At 34.2% G+C, this 26,059-nt stretch overlaps 1 non-coding gene across 1 annotated transcript; it reads right to left on the bottom strand.

Moving 5' to 3' along the window:
- Nucleotides 1-19,922: 19,922 nt before the first annotated feature.
- Nucleotides 19,923-20,029, bottom strand: LOC141694655 (small nucleolar RNA R71). Its single transcript, XR_012563943.1, has one exon. It is a non-coding gene; the product is annotated as a small nucleolar RNA R71 (small nucleolar RNA).
- Between the last annotated feature and the right edge of the window lie 6,030 nt (nt 20,030-26,059).

Genomic DNA, 26,059 nt, shown 5'->3' with positions numbered 1-26,059 from the left:
TAGTAGGTGTTGATGGCTGTTGTGTGTTGGTGGGTTGGACATCAGGATATAGCAATGAATAGGTATCAGAATCAGCATTTACCAGAGCTTGCTTTACTGATAAAGGAATTCTAAGGGGTCTCAAAACTTCCTTCTTGTTGTCAGCAGTTAAGAGATCAGTAAAAGCCCTTTTTACTAACCTAAAAGGTTCTATGTGTTCACTTGCTAGTTGTGGTTCATCTAATATAGAGTAACTGTAAATTAACTAACAGAACCTAGCAAAGTAAACTACATTCCTGTCCTCTTTCATTCTATCTCCTATAAAACATAACACAGTCTTTGCATAATCAAAATGAGACTGGTTTAAGAGTGCATACCCAATTTGTTGTGTCTGAATAAAAATGACATCAAAATTTGGGCACTTGTTGGCAAACGTCTTCGTGATGCAATCGAAGAAGAAGCTCCATTCCCTTCTAATATATGGGCGTTTGAGTTGACCCATCTTAGCCAAACTCTTTTCATACCCTAGATTAGCCATCATTTGTTGTAGCAAGGGCTCCTCCACAGCAGAACTGAATTGACAGTTTTCAGGTAGGTGTAGAGCTTTTCGAACTGTTGCCGGAGTAACAACATACTCAACCTCCTTTGTTGTAAACATGATGCTTGGAGTCCCATCCTTACCACCATCATCATAAAGTCTCGTATGCCAGAACGTCAGAACTTGAGTTCCAGATAAACTGGATGACTGCGTCAAAGTGAACCCAATTTCACTATGAGATAAGAAATCCTGAATAAAATGAAGTTCTGAAGGAGCTTCACTCTTAGTGAGAATGGCAGCATAGTTGTTGGGGACGAACTTTGCTCCATTAAAGATTATATCCTTGGGAGCCATTGAAAAAGAAGTGAGAAATAAGAATGCCTGAAAGGTGTTGGGTAAAATGCCTGTGTAGAAACCGTCAGTGAATTTAGAGAGAATAAGAGAAAAGAGAGAGAGTATTGAATACAAAAGTAGATACAAGATTTAAAATCTTTTCTCTCTTTTACTTATACACGCCACTTGACAGCAGTTAAGACGAATTGGAACAGTCTTTACACCTGTCAACCATGCTATAGTTAAAACAATAGTTAATGGGCACGGGAAATAAGTAATGATTACTATGCACATGCAGTTTTTCAAAAAAAAAACTGTTCCCACTAAACAAGTAATTATGACAGTCTTTATCTCACTTAAACCAATATTCCTGATAAAATAGAACCGTTCAAGTATTGACCAAAAATAAATCAAGTAAATAAATACTGCCACGAAAGATTCAGAACTTGACTATTATCAAAATTTAAAGGTCATCAGAATATGGCTTCTGTACTCAAAAAGTCAATGTTTATTTCTGTAATTCTTCACACAAATACTGATATGGTTTCTGCAGAACTTAATCATCAGAACTTCCATCAGAACTTGTCCTCAGAATTTATGCAACTGACACTTAAACTGTTCATCTAAAATAACATGGATCACCACAGTAATTTTCATCATTCATATGGAGTGTAAGTGTGTGCTTTAAGCTAAATACCAGACAAAGAGAAAAGTCTGATTCACTTCAGTACATCTTAGAAATAAGACATAACTAAGAACTTTGCTCAAAATCTGTCATTAGTCTAAAGTCTACTATAGAATGAGTTCATGCATGAGTCCACCTCAACTGTTTTGTGCTCATTTTATGCATCTTTTGATATTCTTTTTCACAAGAGCACCTCAGTGTAAGTGAGTCACAACTGCTTATCAGAATTTATACTATTATCAGAGTATTTCTCCAGTAATCAGAGAATGTGAAAAGTCACCAAGAAAATTTTATTTTGCTTTTCTAATGCATATTACTTAATACCAGCAATGCACTTGGGTCTTCCCTTCCACATACATTTTTCTCTAGATCTCAAAGGAGTACCTAATATTTGTTTCTTTTCTTTACTTTTTCTTTTGATAAGTGAGGCTTATCAGCACTTAATACATCCATAAGCTTTACCAACATCAGAAATTAATAGATAAGAAGCACTATTCTAGTTTTTGACTTAGTAATAAGATACACAAAGTAAACCTAACCAAACTCAATATCAGAATTTGCTTGTGTTAAAAGATTTCCACATAAACAATTACTTCAAACATGGGATTTTTAGTATATTAGAGACTACTAGGTCAGCATCTAGCACATTTATCCTCATTGGATTGAATAGTCACATAAACATTCATATCACTATCAGAGTTTAGAAATTCATATCAGACAACAATCAGCACTTAGGTAAATTTCAATTTAAGCATAGATTACATAAAGATAGTAATATCTGTAAATACTGATCATAAGCTTTGATGTATCAGAACATAAACTAAACAGATTTAGAGAAAGAACCTGAAACCATTCCAAGTTCATTTACCAATCTTGTAAAAGTATCTTCATACAATGGTTTTGTGAAGATATCTGCTAGTTGTTGATTTGTTGGAATAAAATGCAATTCCACTGTACTTTCCATCACATGTTCCCTTATGAAGTGGTACCTAATGCTGATGTGCTTTGTCATTGAGTGCTGAACCAGATTACCTGTTATAGCAATAACACTTTGATTATGACAGTAAATGGATATTTTAGAATATGTTAACCCATAATCCAGTAACTGATTCTTCTTCCAAAGAATTTGTGCACAACAGCTTCCTGCAACAATGTACTCTGCCTCTGTATTTGATGTGGAAATTGATTTTTATTTCTTGCTAAACCAAGAGACTAATCTGCCTCCAAGAAATTGGCAGCTTCCACTTGTGCTTTTCCTGTCAATTTTGCACTCTGCAAAATCTGCATCTGAGTAACCTATTAGCTTAAAGTCTGATTCCCTAGGATACCACAATCCTAGATCAGCTGTACCCTTAAGGTACTTAAAAATTCTTTTCACAGCTGTTAAGTGAGGTTCTCTTGGATCTGCTTAAAATCTTGCACAAAGACAGGTAGCATACATAATATCATGTCTACTTGCAATTAGATAGAGTAGTGAGCCAATCATACCTCTGTAATCAGTAATATCTACTGATGTACCAGTATCGTTATCCAATTTTGTTGCAGTGGCCATAGGAGTGGATGCACTTGAACAGTCTTGCATTCCAAATTTCTTCAACAAATTTCTGGTGTACTTAGATTGACAAATAAAAGTTCCTTCTTTATTTTGCTTGACTTGAAGGCCCGGAAAATAGCTAAGTTCTCCCATCATACTCATTTGATATCTTGACTGTATTAGCTTGGCAAACCTTTTACAAAGTCTGTCATTTGTAGAACCAAACATGATATCATCAACATATATCTGCACCAAAAGTAAGTCCTTTCCATGGTTGAGATAGAATAAAGTTTTGTTAATTGTCCCTCTGTTAAATCCACTTTCCAGAAGAAACTGAGCTAATGTCTCATACCATGCTCTTGGAGCTTGCTTAAGGCCATAAAGTGCTTTATCAAGTCTGTAGACATGATAAGGAAATTTTGAGCCTATAAAACCTGGAGGTTGTTCAATATATACTTCTTCTTCCAATTCTCCATTGAGAAAAACACTTTTTACATCCATTTGAAAGATTTTAAACTTTTTGTGAGCAACATAAGCCAGAAATATCCTTATGGCTTCCAATCTAGCAACTGGTGCAAATGTTTCATCATAATCAATTCCCTCCTGTTGAGAATATCTTTTTGCAACCAGCCTTGCTTTATTTCTTGTAATTATGCCATCACTATCAGTTTAATTTCTGAACACCCACTTTGTACCAACAACAGATCTATTCTTTGGTCTTGGCACCAGGGTCCAGACTTTATTTCTTTCAAATTCATTTAACTCTTCTTGCATTGCTTGCACCCAATCAGCATCTTGAAGAGCTTCTTCCACTTTCTTTGCTTCAGTCTGAGAAAGAAAAGAATGATAGAGACATTCATTTGATGTTGCTGTTCTAGGTCTAACACCTGCTTCAGGATTTCCAATAATCAAGTCAGGTGTATGTGCTTTAGTCCATTTTCTTGCAGATAGAAGGTGATCTCTAGAATTGGATGCTCCCCCATGATCCATGATGTCTCCATCAACATTTTCTAATACTCCCCCTGAAATTATGCTCTCTGAGTTGGATCCTTCAGAATTTGAGTTTCCAGAATTATCAGAACTTGGCCAATCAGAACTTGATGAATCAGAATTTGAGTTTCCAGAATTATCAGAACTTGGCCCATCAGAACTTGAAGAGCATGTTCTAGGTATCGCTGCTTCTTGAGATGTGGTTGGATCTTCAATATGCTCCCCTTGTACAGGTGAATTTTCCTTTGGCGTAGTCACCACAGTTTCAATAACATCAGAGTTTAACCCATCAGAGTTTGTAGCATCAGGATTTAGACTATCAGAATTTACAGAATCAGAATTTAAAACTTTATTCTCAAATCTCAGCTGATCATGACCATTGAAATCTTCAAGTCCAGTAATCTTGTTATCATCAAAAGAGACATTGATAGATTCCATGACAACCCTTGTTCTTAAATTGTAGACTCTGAAGGCTTTTGTGGAAAGTGGATATCCAACAAAAATTCCTTCATCAGCTTTTAGATCAAATTTGGATAGCTATTCAGGATGAGTCTTAAGAACAAAACACTTGCATCCAAATACATGAAAGTACTTCAGATTTGGCTTCTTTTTCTTCACCATCTCATATGGTGTCTTTCCATGCTTGTTGATAAGTGTTGCATTCTGAGTAAAACAAGCAGTCTGCACAGCTTCAGCCCAAAAGTAGGTTGGTAACTTTGCTTCATCAAGCATTGTTCTTGCAGCTTCAATAAGAGTTCTATTCTTTCTTTCAACAACTCCATTTTGCTGTGGAGTTCCAGGAGCAGAGAATTCCTGCTTTATTCCATGGTCTTTGCAGAACTCTTCCATAATCATATTCTTGAACTCAGTGCCATTATCACTTCTTATGATTTTCACAGAGTCTTTGACCAATATATCCAGTTTCACTTTTTGTGTGCAAGAAATACACCCATGTGTATCTGGTAAACTCATCTACTATGACCATAACATATTTTTTCTTTGTAATAGACATGACATTCACTGGACCAAATAGATCAACATGTAGTAGGTGATAAGGCTCAAGAATTGAAGATTCAGTCTTGCTCTTGAATGAAGATTTTCTTTATTTTGTCTTTTGACATGAATCACAAAGGCCATCAGGAGCAAATACTGATTTTGGCAGTCCTCTCACAAGATTTTTTTTGACTAGTTCATTTATATTGTTAAAATTTAAATGAGAGAGTTTCTTGTGCCAATCCCAGCTTTCTTCAATTGATGCTCTGCTTAATAGACAGATTGCAGAACCATCAGAACTTGTTGAAAGCTTGGCTTCATAAATGTTACCATGCCTGTATCCCTTCAGAACAACTTTTCCTGTAGATTTGCTTACAATTTCACAGTGTTCTTCAAAGAAATCCACATGATAACATCTGTCACATATTTGACTAACACTCAGAAGATTGTGTTTATGTCCTGAGACAAGAGCTACTTTTTCAATGATGACATTCCCAAGATTAATATTGCCATATCCCAGAGTTTTTCCCATGTTGCCATCTCCATAAGAAACTCTTGGGCTAGCTTTCTCCACAAAGTCTGATAGCAGAGCTTTATTTCCAGTCATATGTCCTGAACATCCATTGTCCAGAACTATGATGTTTTTCCTGTTGCCCTGCAATCACAGAAACCACTAATGATTAGTTTTAAGGACCCAGACTTGCTTGGATCCTTTGGCCTTATTAAGTTTGTTAGCATTTACAGCAGATTTAACTTCAGAGTTTATGCTAACATTTTTCATTTCAGATTTTACAGTATCAGACTTTGCATCAGAACTTACACTAGAAGGAATAATGCTAACTTTCTTTAAAGAAGGTTTTATTTGATGATAATCATAGTACAAACTATGATATTCCTTACAAGTATAAATGGAATTCCATAAACTACCACAATGAAAACAAGGATTTTGTGGTTTAAACCTAACAGTCTGACTCTTAACTCCTGATTTAGGAGGTAAAGAGTTTATATCCTTATTCTTCCTACAAAAAAAAGCAAGATGGTTAGTGTTTCCACAGTTATTGCATTTCTTTCTAGGAGCATTAGGAACAGACTTATAATTATTGCTTTTATTCACACCTTCCTTTCCATTCCTATTTTTCCTAGATGGCTTTACCTTGTTTATATTCTTAATCTCTTTCAGCTTATACTTAAGCAGCTTCTTTGTCATTAAGCCTATGTTAACTTCAGCTGGTTTATCCTGTTTTAATTTGTCAGAAGTTAACTCTGCCTTAACTTCTGTATCATTATCTTTCATCTTTTCAGAATTAGAATTTATAGTTTTAGCTACAAACTTAACAGGATTTACCTTTGGCTTAGTAGTCTGTTTAACAATAATTGGATTAATTTGTTCAGTTCCTATTTCACTTTTATCATCTCCATAACCTAAGCCCTATTTCCAGTTTCCACTACTTAGAAAATTCTGAGTTGTTCTGCCAGAGTTAGTCCAAGTCCTGATAATCTCTCTTTCCTTTTCTAACTCAGTTTTTTGAGATTGATTCAATTTTAACACTTCATCTCTAACATAAAAAGCATCATCTCTTTCTTTCTGAGTTTGATGGAATATAACTAACTCCTTTTCTAAATAGTCATTCCTTTTCTTAAAAGCCAGATTTTCAGAAGTTAACCTATCACATGTTAAAGTCTGATCTCCATAGCTAATGAATATGGTTTTAAGATAAGATCTCAACTCAGTAATATCATCAGTATGAAAAGCATAAATTGTTTGAGGTACCTTTAACTCAGCAGCATCAGAATTGCTATCAGTATTTGCCATCAAGGCATAGTTCACCTCATCTTCAGAATCTGAAGTGTTTGTCCAGCTTTTCTTCTTTATGACAAGGGCCTTGCCTTTGTCTCTCTTTCCTTTCTTGCAATCAGGAGATATGTGGCCTCTTTCACCTCAATTGTAGCATTTAACATTTGAGTAGTCTCCTCTGTCAGACTTTCCTTCTTTGCCTTCAGATATTCTGAAACTCTTCTTATCAGAATTTCCACTTTTCCTGGAAACCTTCTTTCCCTTTCTAAATTTCCTGTAGGCTATCTTTGTGATACCCTTCACCATAAGAACACACAATTTCATCATCTCTTCATCAGCATCCATCTCAGATAGACTTTCAGTTTCTGAATACTCATCATCATCATCAGAACTTGATGAATCTGAATCAGACTTTATGATGAGAGCCTTTTCTTTGCCTTTCTTTGAGGCAGCCACTTTGGGGGATTCCTCCCCAGCCTTAAGAGCAAATGTTCTTGACTTTCTCCCATGCCTCTTGCTTCTTTGATCCATCTCAAGTTCATGAGTTTTGAGCATACCATAAATTTCATCAAGAGCATAGTTGTCTCTTATAGTAGTTGCCTTCAAATCCCAACTTTCAGGAAGAGCTAAAAGGAATTTAAGATTAGAATCTTCAAGATCATATTCCTTATCCACCAGTGACAGATCATTCAAGAGTTTGACAAATCTGTCATATAAACCAGTTAATGACTCATCAGGTTTTGAGTCAAAGTGCTCATACTCTTGAGTGAGTATAGTCCACCTGTTCTTCTTAATTGCATCGGTTCCCTGGCATCTTGTCTCCAAGGCATCCCATTTCTCCTTTGCAGTCTTGTAGTTAATTACCCCGTTTGACATGACATTATCAATGGCACTATGCAGCAAATGCCTTACCTTTGCATCCTTGGCAATAGATGAGATATCTTCAGTTGTATACTCATTTTTCTCCTTTGGTACGGTCTTTGCTGGCTGAACTGTAACTATAACAGAGAGCTTGGTTGGCTTATGTGGTCCTTCATTATTTCTGTCAAGGTATTCTGGATCTGTAGCTTCCATAAACATAGCCATCCTCACTTTCCATATGGGATACTCAGAAGGTCTCAGCATGGGAACCCTAATAGTCTCATATCGACTGTGGATTTGAGTCTTTGGAGTTTCTTCAGTTTTGGTGGGCTTGGTTAGAGTTTTTTCTTCTTCAGACATGATTGTTTTGGATCTTTACTGTATATGTGTTAACAGATAGGCTCTAATACCACTTGTTAGGTCACACACACTGTAGAAGGGGGTTGAATACAGTGTATAGTACAGTCAAATTAAATTAAGAACACAAGTATGTAACAAAGAATAATCTTATTAATAAAACAGTATTGTAATAAAACCGTTCTCTCTCAGTGATGAACAAATATCACGAGAGCTGCTAGGGTTACAATGAATAATATTCTCGATAATGATAACACTTCTAGTGTAAACCCTATGCTGTGTTTATATACCACACAGTTACAAGATAATCTCTAATTGATATCGAATATAATTCTATATACTAAAATATATCAATTAGTTATCTTTTCCTCCAAGTCTTCTATTCCTCATAGAATTCTTCTCCATGCATATCTCTTTTTGGTTTAGTCTTGATCTTCTTTCCCTTCAATCAGCCGCCTTTCTTATCTGAAAGTCTTCTTAAGTCCTGATATTATCTTCTGATGAATATCTTCTGATATCTTAAGTTCTGATAACTTAAGTTCTGATATCTTAAGTTCTGACTTCAGTATAAATACTGATTTCCAGTTAAGTCCTGATTTGTCATGTTAGTCAAGATCTGAGAACTAAATACAAATCATCATTAGACATAACATCACAAATATATCTAACAATTTATATTATTATTTATGAAGATACATATAAGTTTTTAGTTTTCAGGTTCAAATCCTGTTAACAACAAATATGTATATTATTTATAACATACATATAAGTTTTCAGTTTCGGATTTCACTCACCAACAACAAATATTTACATTATTATTATGAATACGATCTCATCAATCATATTCTATTTATACTATTTGAACATAAGTTGAAATTATAATTATAAAATTTTTATTTAGTATTTAATTGTTTATATAAAATTTTAATAAAATTATATAGAATAGAAATGAAAATATATAAATATTAACTAAAACTCGTGCATCGCACGAGCCGTCAGCTAGTATTGCATAAAAAGAAAAACTATACAACCGTTAATTTAAGACATTAAGTTGACTTATGGTAACATAATGTTAATTTTTGAGATATTTGTGTCGAGATAGATGTTATATCATTGTAGATATCATAATTCATCGATTAAAATTGATCCAATTCACCTGATTTCTAACCCAATGAAAAACTTCAAATTTTAATAATCATTCTTAGTTTCATAATTTTTTTTCTATTACACCATACCAATACACCCTAGAGAGGCGTTCAACTTCAATCATCCTGCCTTGATGTAATGTATCAATAAAAGTATATGCAATTTCGAATATCTTGATAAATCACATACATTATTTAATATGATCACGAAGATAATGCGCTTAAGCCCATCTAGGTGTAAGTTTGTCCTATTAAAAATTAATACTGAGTGTTTTTCGTCCGTCCCAATACATGTTCTTACTCCCATGTACATATCTTAAATTACGCTCACATACATTTATGACATTATTATGTCTTATAGATTTTTATATACGACTTGTGAGAGATAACATGTGATATCCCATATTTTCAGAATTATTATTATTATTATTTGAATATGTTTGCGTGCTTTTCTGATTTAGAAGGAATAAAATGGTGGATATTTTATTCCTGTTTCGTGAGTTCGTGTCTTTAATTGGATTAATATGCTAATTAATAGATGGTAACAATTTTGTCAATATTGTGAAAGTATTTAATTACTTTTACTACTTCAAAATTTTATTAAAAGCCGATCGTTTTATCGATTTCGGCCAATTGAGTTCATTTAAAATTTTAGGGATCGAGGAAATGTTTTATCTAGGTCAGAATTATTATTTGGTATTTTACCCGTGTTCACCCGGGCATAGGGTGAGATTTAAAAACAATATTTTAAAGCTATTTTGTTACATGTTAAATGAATAATAATATGTTTAACATTATTTAAAAATGTGTCTTGACATGAATTAACATGTGGTGGATTTATGTGCGGTCCCGTAAGGACCAGAGTATTTTCGGATACTCGTTACGTGTTTAAAATACATTTATATGAGGTTATACGCGATCTGGACGCGTGTCAAAGTGCGTTTTTATCGAGATATTTGTTTTATCTCGTTTTATGTGTGTTTGCATGCATTATATGTATTTTTGGGGTTTTCTGTTAATTTAGGAAATGTTTCAGTTTCTCAAAAATCAACGGACCAGGACGTCAAAGGCCACTAAATTCATATTTTTATTTTTCTAAAATCATACATAATTCAGATATCCATTATTTTTGGATTAATAATATTTTTTGGGGAATTTTAGAATAAATTTTATATTTAATTGATTTAAAAATTATTTCCCATAATTATTATTTTTGGGTCTAATTATTTTAATAAGGGATAAAAACACCCTTAATTAATTTTGGGGTATTTATTATTCTAAAAATATAAATAGCTGAAAAACTGATTTATTATTCATTTTTATTTAAAAAATTTAGAAATAGAAAACAGATTTCGGGGGTATGATTTTTGTTCATCAAAAAGATTTAATGATTTCCGGAGATATAGATATCCGTTTTTGATGTGCTATACACCGAATTGAAGCTCTCAAAGATCTCTTTCTCCTCAGAATGGAATCGTTATATAAGGTTGACTAATTTGTAATTTCATTTTTTTTCGATTTAAGCTTAAATTCGTTCTTAAAATTGGATAATTTTCGATTGATTCTGGGTTTATATATAGCTTTAAAATGATTATTGGAGTCGATTGGTGTATATATATGTATTTTTTTGATTTCTGAAAAGCTTAATTTGAGTTCCTGATTTTATCGGATTTTAATTTTGCGAATAATAGATGATATGTTTGTTGATTTTGATGATAGATAATAATTGTAAGTTTCTGGAGCTCGATTTTGAGATATTAAACACTGTTTTTGGGTTAAGAATCGATTGGATTTTTGTTTTCACCGGGTTCCGAGCTTTTCGCCGGATTACCTCGCCGGCGTTTGATAGGTTTTCTTCGGAACCGTGAAAATCGAAGTAGTTGTTGCTAGGGGAGAGCGCAGGTCGGATCGATGCGTTTTTTGGATAAAACCGAAACCGAAACTGAAACCGCATGTCCTCGGTTTTTAAAATTTAAAACCGAAACTGCTACCGAAACCTTCGAATCTGTTTCGGTTCGGAAAACCTCGGTTTTGTTCCAATTGGATCGGTTTCGGATTTAAAACCGCATCAAACAAAATTAAGAAAATAATTTTTTCAGTACACAGATAAATTTATATATTTATGTATTTGAATATATACATATAAATATATACCCGTTGACAAGTATGCAACACCTAAATGTTGTTTAAAATACCACAATTGCATCTGTCCAAAAACAAAGCCTAGTTTAAGTGTGGCCTGAAGCCTATGACCATTTCAATAATTTGTCCCCCAAAGATGAGCCAAGAATATTACAACACACTGGGTTAAATACCAGTAGTAGCCCACTTACTTGAATGTCCACGGTCCCCAGTCTAGTCAGCTATAAATTTTATTTTTTTAAGTTATATTTATAAAATATATGCATTTATTACTTTAAAAAATTATATATAATTTATTTATTTATTTGTTTGAATAAACGGACCGGTTTCGGGTCTTTTCGGTTCGGGTTTAAGGTATAACCGAAATCGAATAATCGGTTTCGGTTTATAATTTTTCGGTTTCGGTTTCAGTTCAGATTTACGCAGTTCGGTTTTTATCGGTTTTTAGAGATTTCGATTTCGGATTCGGTTTTTTCAGTTTTTTTTTGCTCAGCCCTAGTTGTTGCTTGATTCGTAGTTAGGAAAAGAATTAGGATATGTTACACGGAAAAAACCCGATTGAAACGGAGAAGATTTAGTGTTGTTTGGGTGTTGCCGACGGAAATCGTGGCTCGCCGGAACGACGGAGCTCGCCGGAACGACGGAGCTCGCCAGAATTTGAGTTTATTCCGGCGTGTTCTTCGTGTTCTTGGCGACCCAGAAATCCAACCCCCAACCCAACTTCATAACCCGGTTTTAATCCGAAAATTCCCAAATCCCTTTTTACAAAATCCGTTTATGCTTTTTTCTTTAAAATATTTATTCAATTTTTTTTATTTCAAAAATCATTTTTAAATTCTAAAAATTAATTTAGTTAATTATTTTAAATAATTAACTGAATTATTTTAGTTCCAAAAAATTATTTTCTTTTATTATTATCAAAAATCAAAATTTTGATTTAATTATTTATAATTTATTTTAGTTAACTGTTTATAGATTTAATTAATTGATTAATTCATCTAATCAATTAATTTTATTTATAAATAGTTAAATAAAGTATAATTATTTATAATTAAGCCACATAATTCCTAAAAATTATTTTGAACTTTTAAAAATTATATTTTAGTATTTTATTCTTATTTTATTCATAATAAATAGACCGTTCATCCGTTTAATATGAAATGAACGCGTCTAGACTTAGAAAAATATTCTACTTTCATTAGAAATACTTTCGAGACCCATATTCTTTTGTTTCGAAAGGTCGCTTGTTTTACGAGTCATTCTGAGTAGATTATTGATCGATAAGTCATATTTTAACCCGATTTCAGTTTTAAACGTACCGAGTCGACTGTTTTGACGAACATAGTCATGTGTGATATGAATTATGTGATACGTGAGTTATGTGTTTACGTGCTATGTGAACTACATGTGTATGTAAGTCAAGACTTGGTGTTTGGCTGTTTCTTTTATGTGCGGGCTATCGTATGGGTAGACGATAGGGTTTTGAACCGCAGTTCGTCGAGTAATTATCATTTAAAGGATTAAAGTTGTATCTTTTAATTATAGATGCGGACCGCTCGAGTTGATCGGGACCAGACATTGTAAAGAATGGGAATGATATTGGATATATGGCTTCTAGCAATCGTCGGAGCAGCACATCGGTGAAATATTGAGATAGAAGGACAGCGAGATTATGAGATGTTAGACTAAGATAATTATATTATTGCGAGCGTGACTAACTGTTAAATCTCAAAGGCAAGTTTTCTACGCTATTCTAATTCCAGAATAGTTCAATGTTTTTTAAATCCAACCGCTTATGATCATGCAAGTATTGCTTTCCTATTCTCAGTTCAGAATAGATAAATGTTTTACATATCGCTGAATTAAATGCTTATTATGCAAGTACTCTTCTGCTATTCTATGTTCAGAATAGTTAAGTGTTTTACTTATCAAATTAATGGATGTTTTGGATTTTGAGAAAAATGATTTGGTTGCGAGTATTCCTGCCCAAGTGAATGGGGAAATAAAAAAAATTTAGAAGGGTGTCGATTATTATGACCCCTTTCAACAAAAGGTTTTAAGATTGGATGGTTATTGGTTGCGTAAGAGGCCGAGGCGGCGGTCCAGTGTAAGCCATGTATTATACTTGTTTATAATACCTTGCTAGGCCAATATGTGCCTTGGGTGCCCCGTTTGTTTAGCCATGTATTAATTCGAGGATTCCAATCTAACTTATTATATTGCTTTTGATAATCATAAATAAATGATTTATCAAGTATTTTGGTTTTGGATAAAAGGTGAAATACAGTTTTGATTCAGTCTCTGATTGATGTTGATATTTGGTTTGTTGTTAAATATCAAAGGTGATATTGATATAGATGAATGATGTTGACTTCAGTATGGGATGTTGTGAGCATCAAAGTTCGTATTGATATCTAATTTGATATGACATCAAAATGAGTATTGATATCAAGAGTTGAGTTTGAATAAAGTTTATGATTCAATTCATAATCACTGTTTCATGTTATTGTTGTTTACGATATTTCCGTAAACACTGTTTTACGAGTTTTATTCTCGTCAAGATTCAAAGTATTACTGAGTCCTTTTGCTCTAAAATATTGAAAAGGTTTTGAATACAAATGAGGAAACAAATTCTGGGATTCCTTAAATAAAAATTTTTTGATTCAGCAATTATGAATTTAAATGTTCTGCTCTGGTGCAGATGTTAGTTTTATATCAAAAAGACCATATATATGTTATAATGAACTTGCTGAGCAATTATTTCGCTCATATTTGCCTGCTTTTAAATTTAACCTTCCAGTGAGGAATTAATTGGCGCTGTTTAGCTGCACAATTCGAGAAAGCACAAAAGAAGCTTTTGGAAGGTGGTTGGTCCAGGGTTTGCGGACTAGTGTAAGTTCTATTATGTAAAGCTTTTTGTGTATATATATGTTATAGTTGAGTTATTATATAATTAGGCCTAGTATACTTCCTTTCGAATTTATACTAACGGGTTAGTCTCGAGGTTCGGATTTGTTCAAAAAGAGTTTTAAAAGAAATTGAAAATTTTATTTATGGAAGTTGGATATCTTGTTTCTAGAACTGTAACCTGAAAAGATCTTGGTGTAATTTGGGGTCATGAATGCTATATTTCAACTGCTGGAATTTATTTATTGATTTAACAGTTTATTTTGGATTAAGGTTTCATCGTGACGACCAAATCCCCTGACCCCGGATTTGGGGGCGTTACAGGTTGGTATCGAAGATGAGGTTATAGTAAACTAGAACCGTGAGTGTGTACGAGTGTGTATAGTTATGTAAGGACTCTTGAGATCATATCGAGTTCCTGTTGGACTATTGGATATGGTATCAACGAGTAAGCTAAGATAGGCGCATTCATTTGAGATGGTTGTGTTGAGCTGGACAAAACTCTTGGCAGTTGCAAACTTCTATTATGGAATCTTCCGAGGATACTACAATTCGACGACGATGAAGATTATCGATATCTTGAGAACATGAAGTAGTGTCTAGAAACGGATGACGAGTCAACAGAAGAGTTCAAATAAAAGAAAAGTATTAAGACATTGGCAATACCTTCTCTTTCTATAACTTCTTTTGACATCTCTAAAAAAAGAGGTATCTATTAGAGGATATAATCCCTAACACCCGTTTTCAGTCACGTATGTGTTTTACTGTGTCAGAGGCTATCATGAAGCCTAATTTTGGGTTTTGATAGCTCTGCCAAGTTATGATGGTTGAACTTCCACTTTTTTGGTTGTGGTGGATAATTTTATTGGTAATGTGACACCACTAAGCCATTTTATGCCCCTGGATTTCATTTTTCTCAAGAAGTATTAGCTTTGAAACCTTTTCAGTTTTGATCCGAGGATTGCCTTAACAAGTCATTTATTAGAAATCTTTTATTATTCATTTGATTTAGAATTCATTTTATATTCTTTTATTCTGAATGAGATGAACAACCCTAACTATAGGGGACACAAGGTATTCATGTCTGTATTATAGGAGTTGGATGGGACGCCATTATTTGTGTGTATTGTGACTACAAGAAGGTTAACAACCTTTAGTTGTATCTTAATTTGGGCACGCAACACCAAGTTCGTTTGATCATATTGATCTCTTAGTTATTCTTTCATTTCAACAATACTTTCTCAAAAAATTTAGATTTGGTAACCATAATGGTGGGACACCCATTATAATATGAAATTCTTTTCTCTTTGAAATTTCATGATTTTATCATCTCAAATATTTGAAGGTATGCCAATCAAGTTGGGCTGAGTTATCTTGGTCAAGTCAAAGTAAGGCTATGTGATGGGATTATCAATAACAACAGTGGATTGCAATGCGATTAAAATATCATTGACGTATAATGAATTCAGTCTGTTTCTTTATTTCTCTTGCTATTTATCTCTTTCTTTCTTTTTCCTTCTCTTTATCTTTCTCTCTATTATTCTTTCTCTCGATCAGTGAAAGTGATCCCATTGAGAATTGGTCAAACGGTTTGTGGAAGGAGCAATAGTACGAAGTGAAGCTTCCGTGATAACTGTGAGGTATAAGGAATTACAATGTTATTTAAAATTTTGAAAAAAAAGATACGTATGGAAGATTAGAAAGTTGGATAGAAGATCCTTAGTGCTTTCTTCTGCTGATTCCGAGGATGAAATCCTTATAAGGGGGGTAGACTGTGATATCCCGTATTTTCAGAATTATTATTATTATTATTTGAATATATTTATGTACTTTTCTGATTTAGAAGGAATAAAATGGTGGATATTTTATTCCTGTTTCGTGAGTTCGTGTCGTTAATTGGATTAATATGTTAATTGATAGATGGTATCAATTTTGTCAATATTGTGAAAGTATTTAATTACTTTTAATACTTCAAAATTTTATTAAAAGCCGGTCGTTTTATCTATATCGTCCAATTGAGTTCTTTTAATATTTTAGGGATCGAGGAAATATTTTATCTAGGTCAGAATTATTATTTGGTATTTTACCCATGTTCACCCGGGCATAAGGAGAGATTTAAAAATATTTAAAAATTATATTTTACATATACTTTGTTACATGCTAAATGAATAATAATGTGTTTAACATTATTTAAAAATGTGTCTTGGCATGAATTAACATGCTGTGGATTTATGTGGGGGCTCGTAAGGACTAGAGTATTTTTCGGATACTCGTTACGTGTTTAAAATGCATTATATAAGGTTATACGCGATCTGGACGCGTATCAAAGTGCATGCATTATAGGTATTTTTGGGGTTTTCTTTTAATTTAGGAAATGTTTTGGTTTCCCAAAAATCAACGGACCTGGACCCCACAGGATGTCAAAGGCCACCAAATTCATATTTTATTTTTATAAAATCATACATAATTCAAATATCCATTATTTTTGCATTTTTGGATTATTCATAATTTTTGGGGAATTTTGGCATAAATTTTATATCTAATTAATTTAAAAATTATTCCCCATAATTATTATTTTTGGGCTTAATTATTTTAATTAAGGAAAAAAACACCCTTAATTGATTTTGGGGTATTTATTATTCTAAAAATATAAATAGCTGAAAAATAATTTATTATTCATTTTTATTAAAAAAAATTCAAAAATATAAAAAAGATTTTGCGGGTATGATTTTTGTTCTTCAAAAAGATTTAATGATTTCAGGTGATCTAGATATCCGTTTTTGATGTGCTATACACCGAATTGAAGCTCTCGGAGAGCTCTTTCTCCTCATACCAGAATTGTTATATAAGGTTGAATGATTTATGATTTTGTTTTTTTGTCGATTTAAGCTTGAATTTGTTCTTGAAATTGGATGATTTTCGAATGATTCTGGGTTCATAGATAGCTTTAAAATGATTATTGGAGTTGATTGGTGTATATATATATATATATGTAATTTTTGATTTATGAAAAGCTTAATTCGAGTTCTTGGTTTTATCAGATTTTAATTTTTAATTTTGCGAATAATAGATGATATGTTTTTTTGATTTTGATGATAGATAATGAGTGTAAGTTTCTGTAGCTCGATTTTGAGATATTAAAAGTTATTTTTGGGTTAAGAATCGACTAAATTCTTATTTTCGCCGGATTCCGAGCTTTTTGCCGGCGTTTGATCGGTTCTCGTCGGACCACCGACGGCAACACACCATCGTTCGAGGATTCCAATCTAAATTATTATATTGCTTTTGATAATCATAAATAAATGATTTATCAAGTATTTTGGTTTTAGATAAAAGGTGAAATACAGTTTTGATTTGATTTCTGATTGATGTTAATATTTAGTTTGTTATTAAATATTAAATGTGTTATTGATATAGATGATTGATGTTGACTTCAGTATGGGATGTTGTGAGCATCCAAGTTCGTATTGATATCAAGAGTTGAGTTTTGAATAAAGTTTATGATTTAGATCATAATCACTGTTTCATGTTATTGTTGTTTATGATATTTCCGTAAACACTGTTTTACGAGTTTTATTCTCGTCAAGATTCAAAGTATAGCTGAATCCTTTTGCTAAAAAATATTGAAAGTGTTTTAAATACTGATAAGTGGATTTTATATCCACTTGTAATGATTCATTAAAAGCTTAAATTGATGTGTTGGACTCAAGTTTTTGGTATTTTGATGTGTTTTTGTGTTATTGCATTTCAGGTATCAATTATATGAAGAAATGAGCTTTTAAAGGAAATATGATGAAAAGTGATCAGATTTGGAAGCCAAGGCCATTGTCAAGTTGTAGAGAATCTCATTAGCTTCGCGTGGGCAGTTGAATCGCCTAATTCTGACGAGTAGAACTCAAGTTATGGCCAAAACAAGATTCATCCGAATTTTTCCAAACAGGCTTCAGGCGCCCGCCTGTTGGAGGAGGCGCCCGCCCGCTGGTGGAGGCGCCCGCCTGGTGTGCCACGCGGCCGCGCGCTGATGCGCGCTGATGCGCAGCTGACTTCGCTGAAAAAACATTTTTTTTAGTGGAATTTGACGATTTTAAGGGTCCAGGTCCAATATGGGCTTATATATACTTACAAAGGATTTTCATTATCCGGGAAGATTGGGATACCAAGGAGAAGACCTAGAAGCACAAAATAACTTCGAAAAAGAAGATCTTGTTTTTAACTTGTGATTCTTTGAATTAGTTATAACTTTGGATGCTCGTTTTCGTTCTTGTTGAACCTAGATCTCATTTATTCGTACTTTAATTATTATTCAGTTTATTAAGACCTTGTTTATACCATGCTTTCATTGGAACCCATGGTGGCGATGAGTTCGATTATGAACTAATCGTTGTCATGGGATTCTAGCGAATTTACTCATGAATTTCAATAATTAATTTGTTTCGATATCTTGGTGTGTGGTGATTGATTAATATCCTAGTATTGGTTGTGCTTATTCGTCTTATGTGCGTAGCTAATATATAAGATAACATGTTAATCTCTATTGAAGCGATAATGAATATAGAGGTTTAGAACTTGCCATGCTAGCATAGGTTCATGTATTTGTTATGCATGATTCGTAGGTAATTTTAACCATCTTACTTGCCCTGTGTAATCGTGATAGATAACTTGTGCTTTAACCGTTATGTTATCAAATTCTATAGACATATAGGGTCTCAATATAATTGGTGTCTATTCAACTTCTATCTCTTTTGTGGATGCTTGGTAGTAGGGTATTCGTACAACGAAAGTTGGCGTTTACTAGTTTCGTGTTATCTGATTAGTATCATCACCATCACATGTTAAGGTTAAGTACGAAAAGGCTATTGAATGAAGTATTTAATGAAGTTAGGATCCCATGTTTGTCATATATATTAATTCAACCTCAATTCTCTTAGTTAATGTTATTTAGTATAATCTCTTAGTTTAATAAAAACCCAATTTGTTATTTGTCTTAGCATTGAGCGATAACCATACATTGTTGCATAGGTGCATAAATTGAACTTAACCTAAACCAGTCTCTGTGGGAACGAATCTGATTTATATCTTATACTACTTGCGAACGCGTATACTTGTGTGAATATTAGCGCGTGTTTTCGCCCTAACAAGTTTTTGGCGCCGTTGCCGGGGACTCGGTGTTAATTTTTAGTTTATGTGCTTGTCATCAGTGGCCGTTAAGGTTCACTGACTCAGATTCTTTTACTTTCACGGTTTATTTGTTTGTGTTTCAGGTACTCAGCACAATGGGAGATCCAGCAGCACGAACGAAAGCCTTGATGGATTTTTCTCATCCCAAGATCAATGACATTCAATCTAGCATTGTCCGGCCAGCTATCATAGCTAATACCTTTGAGATCAAGCCTGGCATAATCCAATGGGTGCATAATTCAGTCCAGTTTGGGGGTTCTCCAACTGAAGATCCCAATATGCACATTATGGATTTCATTGAGATATGCGACACCTTCAAGTTTAACGGTGTTTCTGAAGATGCTGTGAAGCTGAGACTGTTCCCATTCTCTCTGAGGGACAAGGCTAAGAGCTGGTTACACTCTCTACCAGCTGGTTCGATTACTACTTGGGAAGATCTTGCTCAGAAGTTTCTTACTAAATTCTTCCCTATGGCGAAGATAGCTAAACTCAGGAATGCTATTACTCAATTTGCGCAGCAAACGGGAGAATCACTATGTGAAGCTTGGGAGCGCTACAAGGAGATGCTTAGGAAGTGTCCTCATCATGGAATGCCTGATTGGATGATCATCAATTGTTTTTACAATGGGTTGGGAGCACAGTCCAGACCCATGCTCGATGCAGCATCAGGTGGAGCATTATGGGCAAAGAGCTATGAGGAAGCTTATGATCTAATTGAACTGATGGTTGCTAATGAATATAGCCCAGAGATTGCCACATAGCAAGGTAGCAGAAGTTCTTGAGGTGGATATAGTTATGGCTATCACCGCTCAACTAAAGGAGTTGTCTATGAAGATCGATTCTCTGGCTAACTTGGGTGTTAATCAGATAACCAATATTTGTGAGCTATGTGCAGGTTCGTATGCGACGGAGCAATGCGCTATATCTAGTGAATCAGCTCAGTTTGTAAGCAACTTTCAGAGATCGCAGCAACCAGTTCCAAACACTTATCATCCTGACAACTGGAATCATCTGAACTTCAGTTGGAACAACAATCAGAATGCGATGCAACAACCATTCCAGCAGTTTGGAAATAAGATATTCAACCCTCCTGGTTTTCAGCAACAAATTACACCAAAACAACAAACTTTTGGTGCATGTCTATCTTCGAATGAAAAATCTGAATTGGAGGAGTTGCGGCTTATGTGCAAAAACCAGACTCTTATATGCCAGAGCCAGGCTGTTTCTATCAAGACTCTGGAGAACCAAATAGGGAAAATTGCTAATGCATTATTGAATTGACCACCAGGAACGCTTTCTAGTGATACAAAAACAAATCCAGGCAAGAGAGAAGCTGAAGAACAGGTGAACGCCATCACCTTGAGGTCTGGAAAGGTCGCAAGCCCCCAAATTCAGCAAGACGAAGAGCCTTAAAAATCTCAAGTTTCAGAAAATGTAGTTGTGGCTGAAGAAGAAGTACAGAAGGAAGCAGAGGTGGAACCAAGGAAGACTATTGTGGAACATACTCCTCCTGAGGGTAATACAGGGGAGAAACAGATCTATCCTCCACTTCCTTTTCCTAAGAGGCCGCAGAGGAAAAAGCTGGATAAGCAGTTTGAGAAGTTTTTGGAGGTGTTCAAGAAACTTCATATCAACATACCTTTCGATGAAGCTCTTGAACAGATGCCTAGCAATGCGAGGTTTATGAAAGGTATTCTCTCTCGGAAAGTGAAGCTCGATGACTTAGAGACCGTTGCTCCAACGGAGGAATGTAGTGTTGTGCTGCAACAGAAGTTGCCTCTGAAGCTTAAAGATCCTGGAAGCTTCACTATTTGTTGCACCATCGGAAACTTTTCGTTCGACAAGTGTTTATGTGATTTAGGAGCTAGCATCAATCTGATGCCCTTATCTATCTTCAAGAAGCTTGGTCTGCCTGATCCGAAACCAACATACATGTCATTGCAACTAGCTGACCGTTCCTTCGCTTATCCACGAGGTATAGTGGAGGATGTCTTGGTCAAGGTGGATAAACTCTTCTTCCCTGTTGACTTTGTAATTCTTGGTTTTGAGGAAGATAAGAAGATTCCCATCATCTTGGGAAGAACATTCTTGGCTACTGTCCGAACTATGATCGATGTGCAAAAAGGAGAACTTTTGATGAAGGTTCACGATCAAAAGGTCACTTTTAATGTGTTCAAGGAAATAAAGTTACCCACAGCTAAAGAGGAGTGCTTTAAAGTAGAGCAACTGCAGGTTTTGAATGCACCTCCGTGGAAGAGGAAGTTAGATATGCCATTCGATTCTCTTGGGTTAGCAGAGCTGAAAATTTTTCAGGAGCGTCTCGAGCCGTCTATTGAAGATGTTTCCACACTTGAGCTTCACCCACTACCAGATCACTTGAGTTATGCATTCTTAGGTGCACCACATGATAAGGGCTTGGGATATATCTTTGATGATGTAGAGGGTAGCCGAACGGACCCTCCAATGCCTACAAAGGGTTCTTCTCATGTGCAGCAGGTAGTTGATATGACTGGTGTTGGTGATAAGCAGTACAGGCGAGTAATTAGGCGTATGGAGGCCATGCACGACATTCACCGTCATTTTTGCTGCAGATTTGACACATGCTTTAGGCACTATTTTCCGAGACACTGGTGGCGAGGTTGATTGGCCACCTGATCCTCCACCCGACGAGGGTGACTCTCCCGCTAACTAGGTATGCCTGAAATCCTTATTATTACCTTCAATGAGGATATTGAAAATTTTAATTTTGGGGGTGATAATGTAAGGATTAGTAGTGTGTGTGTCCATATAGATTCATATAGATTTATATTGCATGTTTAGTTGTAGTTCATTCATATTTTTGCATGATTGTTCATTTAGGACATATTTTTTGTTTTTATGTGATTTCATATAGTTGCATGTGCATGCATATTTAGCATGATCCCTTAAGATGAACTATGATATTTGATAAGTTGATGTTGATTTGAGTGTGGTGATGACAAATCGAGGGATGTTTAAGTCCTAATGAATTGATTTGCATGCCAGAAACAAATACTTTCACAAAGTCTTATATGGTTGCTTTTGATCTAGATCATGATCATACTTGTTTGTTGTTGAGATTTAATCACTTGGTTATATTTAGAATTTGTGATATTCTCGTAATGACGTAAAAACACTGATTTTTTTTATCTGGAGAAAAACTTGTATTTTATTGCTAGTTGTTGTAAGGCTAGGCGTCAAATGGATAGTAGCCGGCTCATATTTTTATGAGTAGTCTAGGGTTGAATGAGATGGAGCGAAATGCACTCATTCAGAAATTATTGAAAAAAAAAGAAAAAAAAAGAGAAAAAAGAGAAAAAAGAGAAAAAAAAGAAAAAAGTATGTGTTTATGCATAATTGATCAAGAGTGAGCTCTTTAATACTCGAGTTATTAAGTTCTTAGGGGACTTTGTGCCTAGTGACCTAAGGCTTTTATAGTCTGGGATCCGCTAACCTAACGCTCGCTACATGGGTATTATTGCATAAGTCTTTTGGGACCTCATTCATTGCACAGTCAAATAAGCATCTTTGTTATGCGTTCAATAATAGTGTGAATCCTTGTAAAAATCTAGTAGAAAGGAGGTGTTGTGAGTCATAATGCGTTTATTGTCTATTCTGTTTATAAACTTTTGATTGTTTCGATGATAGATAAGTTATGGTTATTGATCTAGTATCAAGAGATATCTGTTAAGCATTCCACACACGCACGTTTCTGGTTTGTGAGTTGGTTTGTGGGATTTATTCGAACTCTGTTTTAAGTTATTGCATTCTTAGAGGCATTGGCTTATTCATTTGATTATGGTTATTCTGAGGGGATCGATTGCATTATCATTTAGTTGCATTCACGTAGTTGCATTCATGCATTAGGTTTGTTTTGTAGTTTTGAGTCTGTTTATGCTTGAGGACAAGCATCGATTCAAGTTTGGGGGTGTGATAAGTGAATTTTATATCCACTTGGAATGCTTCATTACAAGCTTAAATTGGTGTTTTGGACTCAAGTTGTTGGTATTTTGATGCATTTCAGGTATCAATTATATGAAGAATTGAGCTTTTAAAGGAAATATGATGAAAAGTGATCAGATTTGGAAGCCAAGGCCATTTTCAAGTTGTAGAGAATCTCGTTAGCTTCATGTGGACAGTTGAATCGCCTAATTCTGACAAGTAGAACTAAAGTTATGGCTAAAACAAGATTCATCAGAATTTTTCAGGACAGGCTTCAGGCGCCCACCTGCTGGAGGAGGCGCTCGCCCGCTGGTGGAGGCGCCCGCCTGGTGTGCCGCGCGGCCGCGCGCTGATGCACGGCTGACTTCGCTGAAAAAACTTTTTTTTGAGTGGAATTTGACGATTTTAAAGGTCCAGATCCAATATGGGCTATATACTTAAAAAAGTGTTTTCATCATCCGGGAAGATTGGGATACCAAGGAGAAGACCTAGAAGCACAAAACAACTCTGAAAAAGAAGATCTTGTTTTCAACTTGTGATTCTTTGAATTAGTTGTAACTTTGGACGCTCGTTTTCGTTCTTGTTGAACCTAGATCTCGTTTATTCGTACTTTAATTATTATTCAGTTTATTAAGACCTTGTTTATACCATGCTTTCATTGGAACCCATGGTGGCGATGAGTTCGATTATGAACTAATCGTTGTCATGGGATTCTAGCGGATTTACTTATGGATTTCAATAATTAATTTGTTTCGATATCTTGGTGTGTGGTGATTGATTGATATCCTAGTATTGGTTGTGCTTATTCGTCTTATGTGCGTAGCTAACATATAAGATAGCGTGTTAATCTCTATTGAAGCGACAATGAATATAGAGGTTTAGAACTTGCCATGCTAGCATAGGTTCATGTATTTGTTATGCATGATTCGTAGGTAATTTTAACCATCTTACTTGCCCTGTGTAATCGTGATAGACAACTTGTGCTTAAACCATTATGTTGTCAAATTCTATAGACATATAGGGTTTCAATATAATTGGTGTCTATTCAACTTCTATCTCTTTTGTGGATGCTTGGTAGTAGGGTATTCATACAACGAAAGTTGGAGTTTACTAGTTTCATGTTATCTGATTAGTGTCATCACCATCACATGCTAAGGTGAAGAACGAAAAGACTATTGAATGAAGTATTCAATGAAGTTAGGATCCCATGTTTGTCATATATATTAATTCAACCTCAATTCTCTTAGTTAATGTTACTTAGTATAATCTCTTAGTTTAATAAAAACCCAATTTGTTATTTGTCTTAGCATTGAGCGATAACCATACATTGTTGCATATGTGCATAAATTGAACTTAACCTAAACCAGTCTCTGTGGGAACGAATCTGATTTATATCTTATACTACTTTCGAACGCGTATACTTGCATGAATATTAGCGCGTGTTTTCGCCCTAACAAATACAAATGAGGAACCAATTTCTGGGATTCCTTAAATAAAATTTTTCTAATTCGGCAATTATGAATTTAAATGTTATGCTCTAGTGCAGATGTCGATTTTATATCAAAAAGACCATATATATGCTATAATGAACTTGCTGAGAAATTCTTTCGCTCATACTTGCCTGTTTTTAAATTTAACCTTCCAGTGAGGAATTAACTAGTGTTGTTTAGCTGCATAATTTGAGAAAACACAGAAGAAGTTTTTCGAAGGTGGTTGGTCCAGGGTTTACGGACTAGTGTAAGTTCTATTGTGTAAAGCTTTTTATTTTTATATATATATATTATAGTTATGTTATTATATAATTGAGCCTGGTATACTTTCTTTCGAAGTTATACTAGCGGGTTAGTCTCGAGGTTCAGATTTGTTCAAAAAGAGTTTTAAAAGAAAGTGATAAATTTATTTATGGAAGTTGGATATCTTGTTTCTAGAACTGTAACCTTAAAAGATCTTGATGTAGTTTGGGGTCACAGATGCTATATTTCAACTGCTGGAATTTATTTATTGATTTAACAATTTACTTTGAATTAAGGTTTCATCGTGATGAACAAATTCTCTGACCCCGGATTTGGGGGGGTTACATAACATCATTGAACATTGTGCGTAAGTCTTCGTAACATTATTTATATTTTTACATGAGAAAAATGAGATGAATTTCCTCGATTGTCAACCTTTAGGGCATGAAACTAAATTGATCTCAAACACATCTTCTTATCCACAAACTCCACATTCAATTCTTTTTCAGAGTTTAAAGGAATCACTTCGTAATTTTGTAACACGATATTAATTTTTTTAAACTCTCTAAAATATATTTTATTTTTTAAAATAATCTTTCTAAATCCAATAGATATGTAATAAATAATTAAGTGATCAGGTTATATTTAATTTTTGATATTATATTTTACATTTTTTGAATTAACTTTATAAATAATAGCAGCTATGTAAATATATCACGTTATTTCTTATTAAAAAATTTATAATTTTATACTTAAATTCAGAGTAATTCTCAAATAAAAAATTTAAGATGCTATATTTATAACCTGTGACTACTAATCTAAATATTTTTAAGATCATAAATCGATTAATCAATCGTTATATACAAATACAATCTAATATCAAATTTAAACCAATTATTTTAACAATAGATTCATTATCAATTTTATAA

Source organism: Apium graveolens, chromosome 10 (genome assembly GCF_009905375.1).
Source record: "Apium graveolens cultivar Ventura chromosome 10, ASM990537v1, whole genome shotgun sequence".
NCBI lineage: Eukaryota > Viridiplantae > Streptophyta > Magnoliopsida > Apiales > Apiaceae > Apium > Apium graveolens.
Note: the sequence above shows the minus strand (reverse complement) of the source record. Positions and strands in the feature narration are given on the sequence as shown.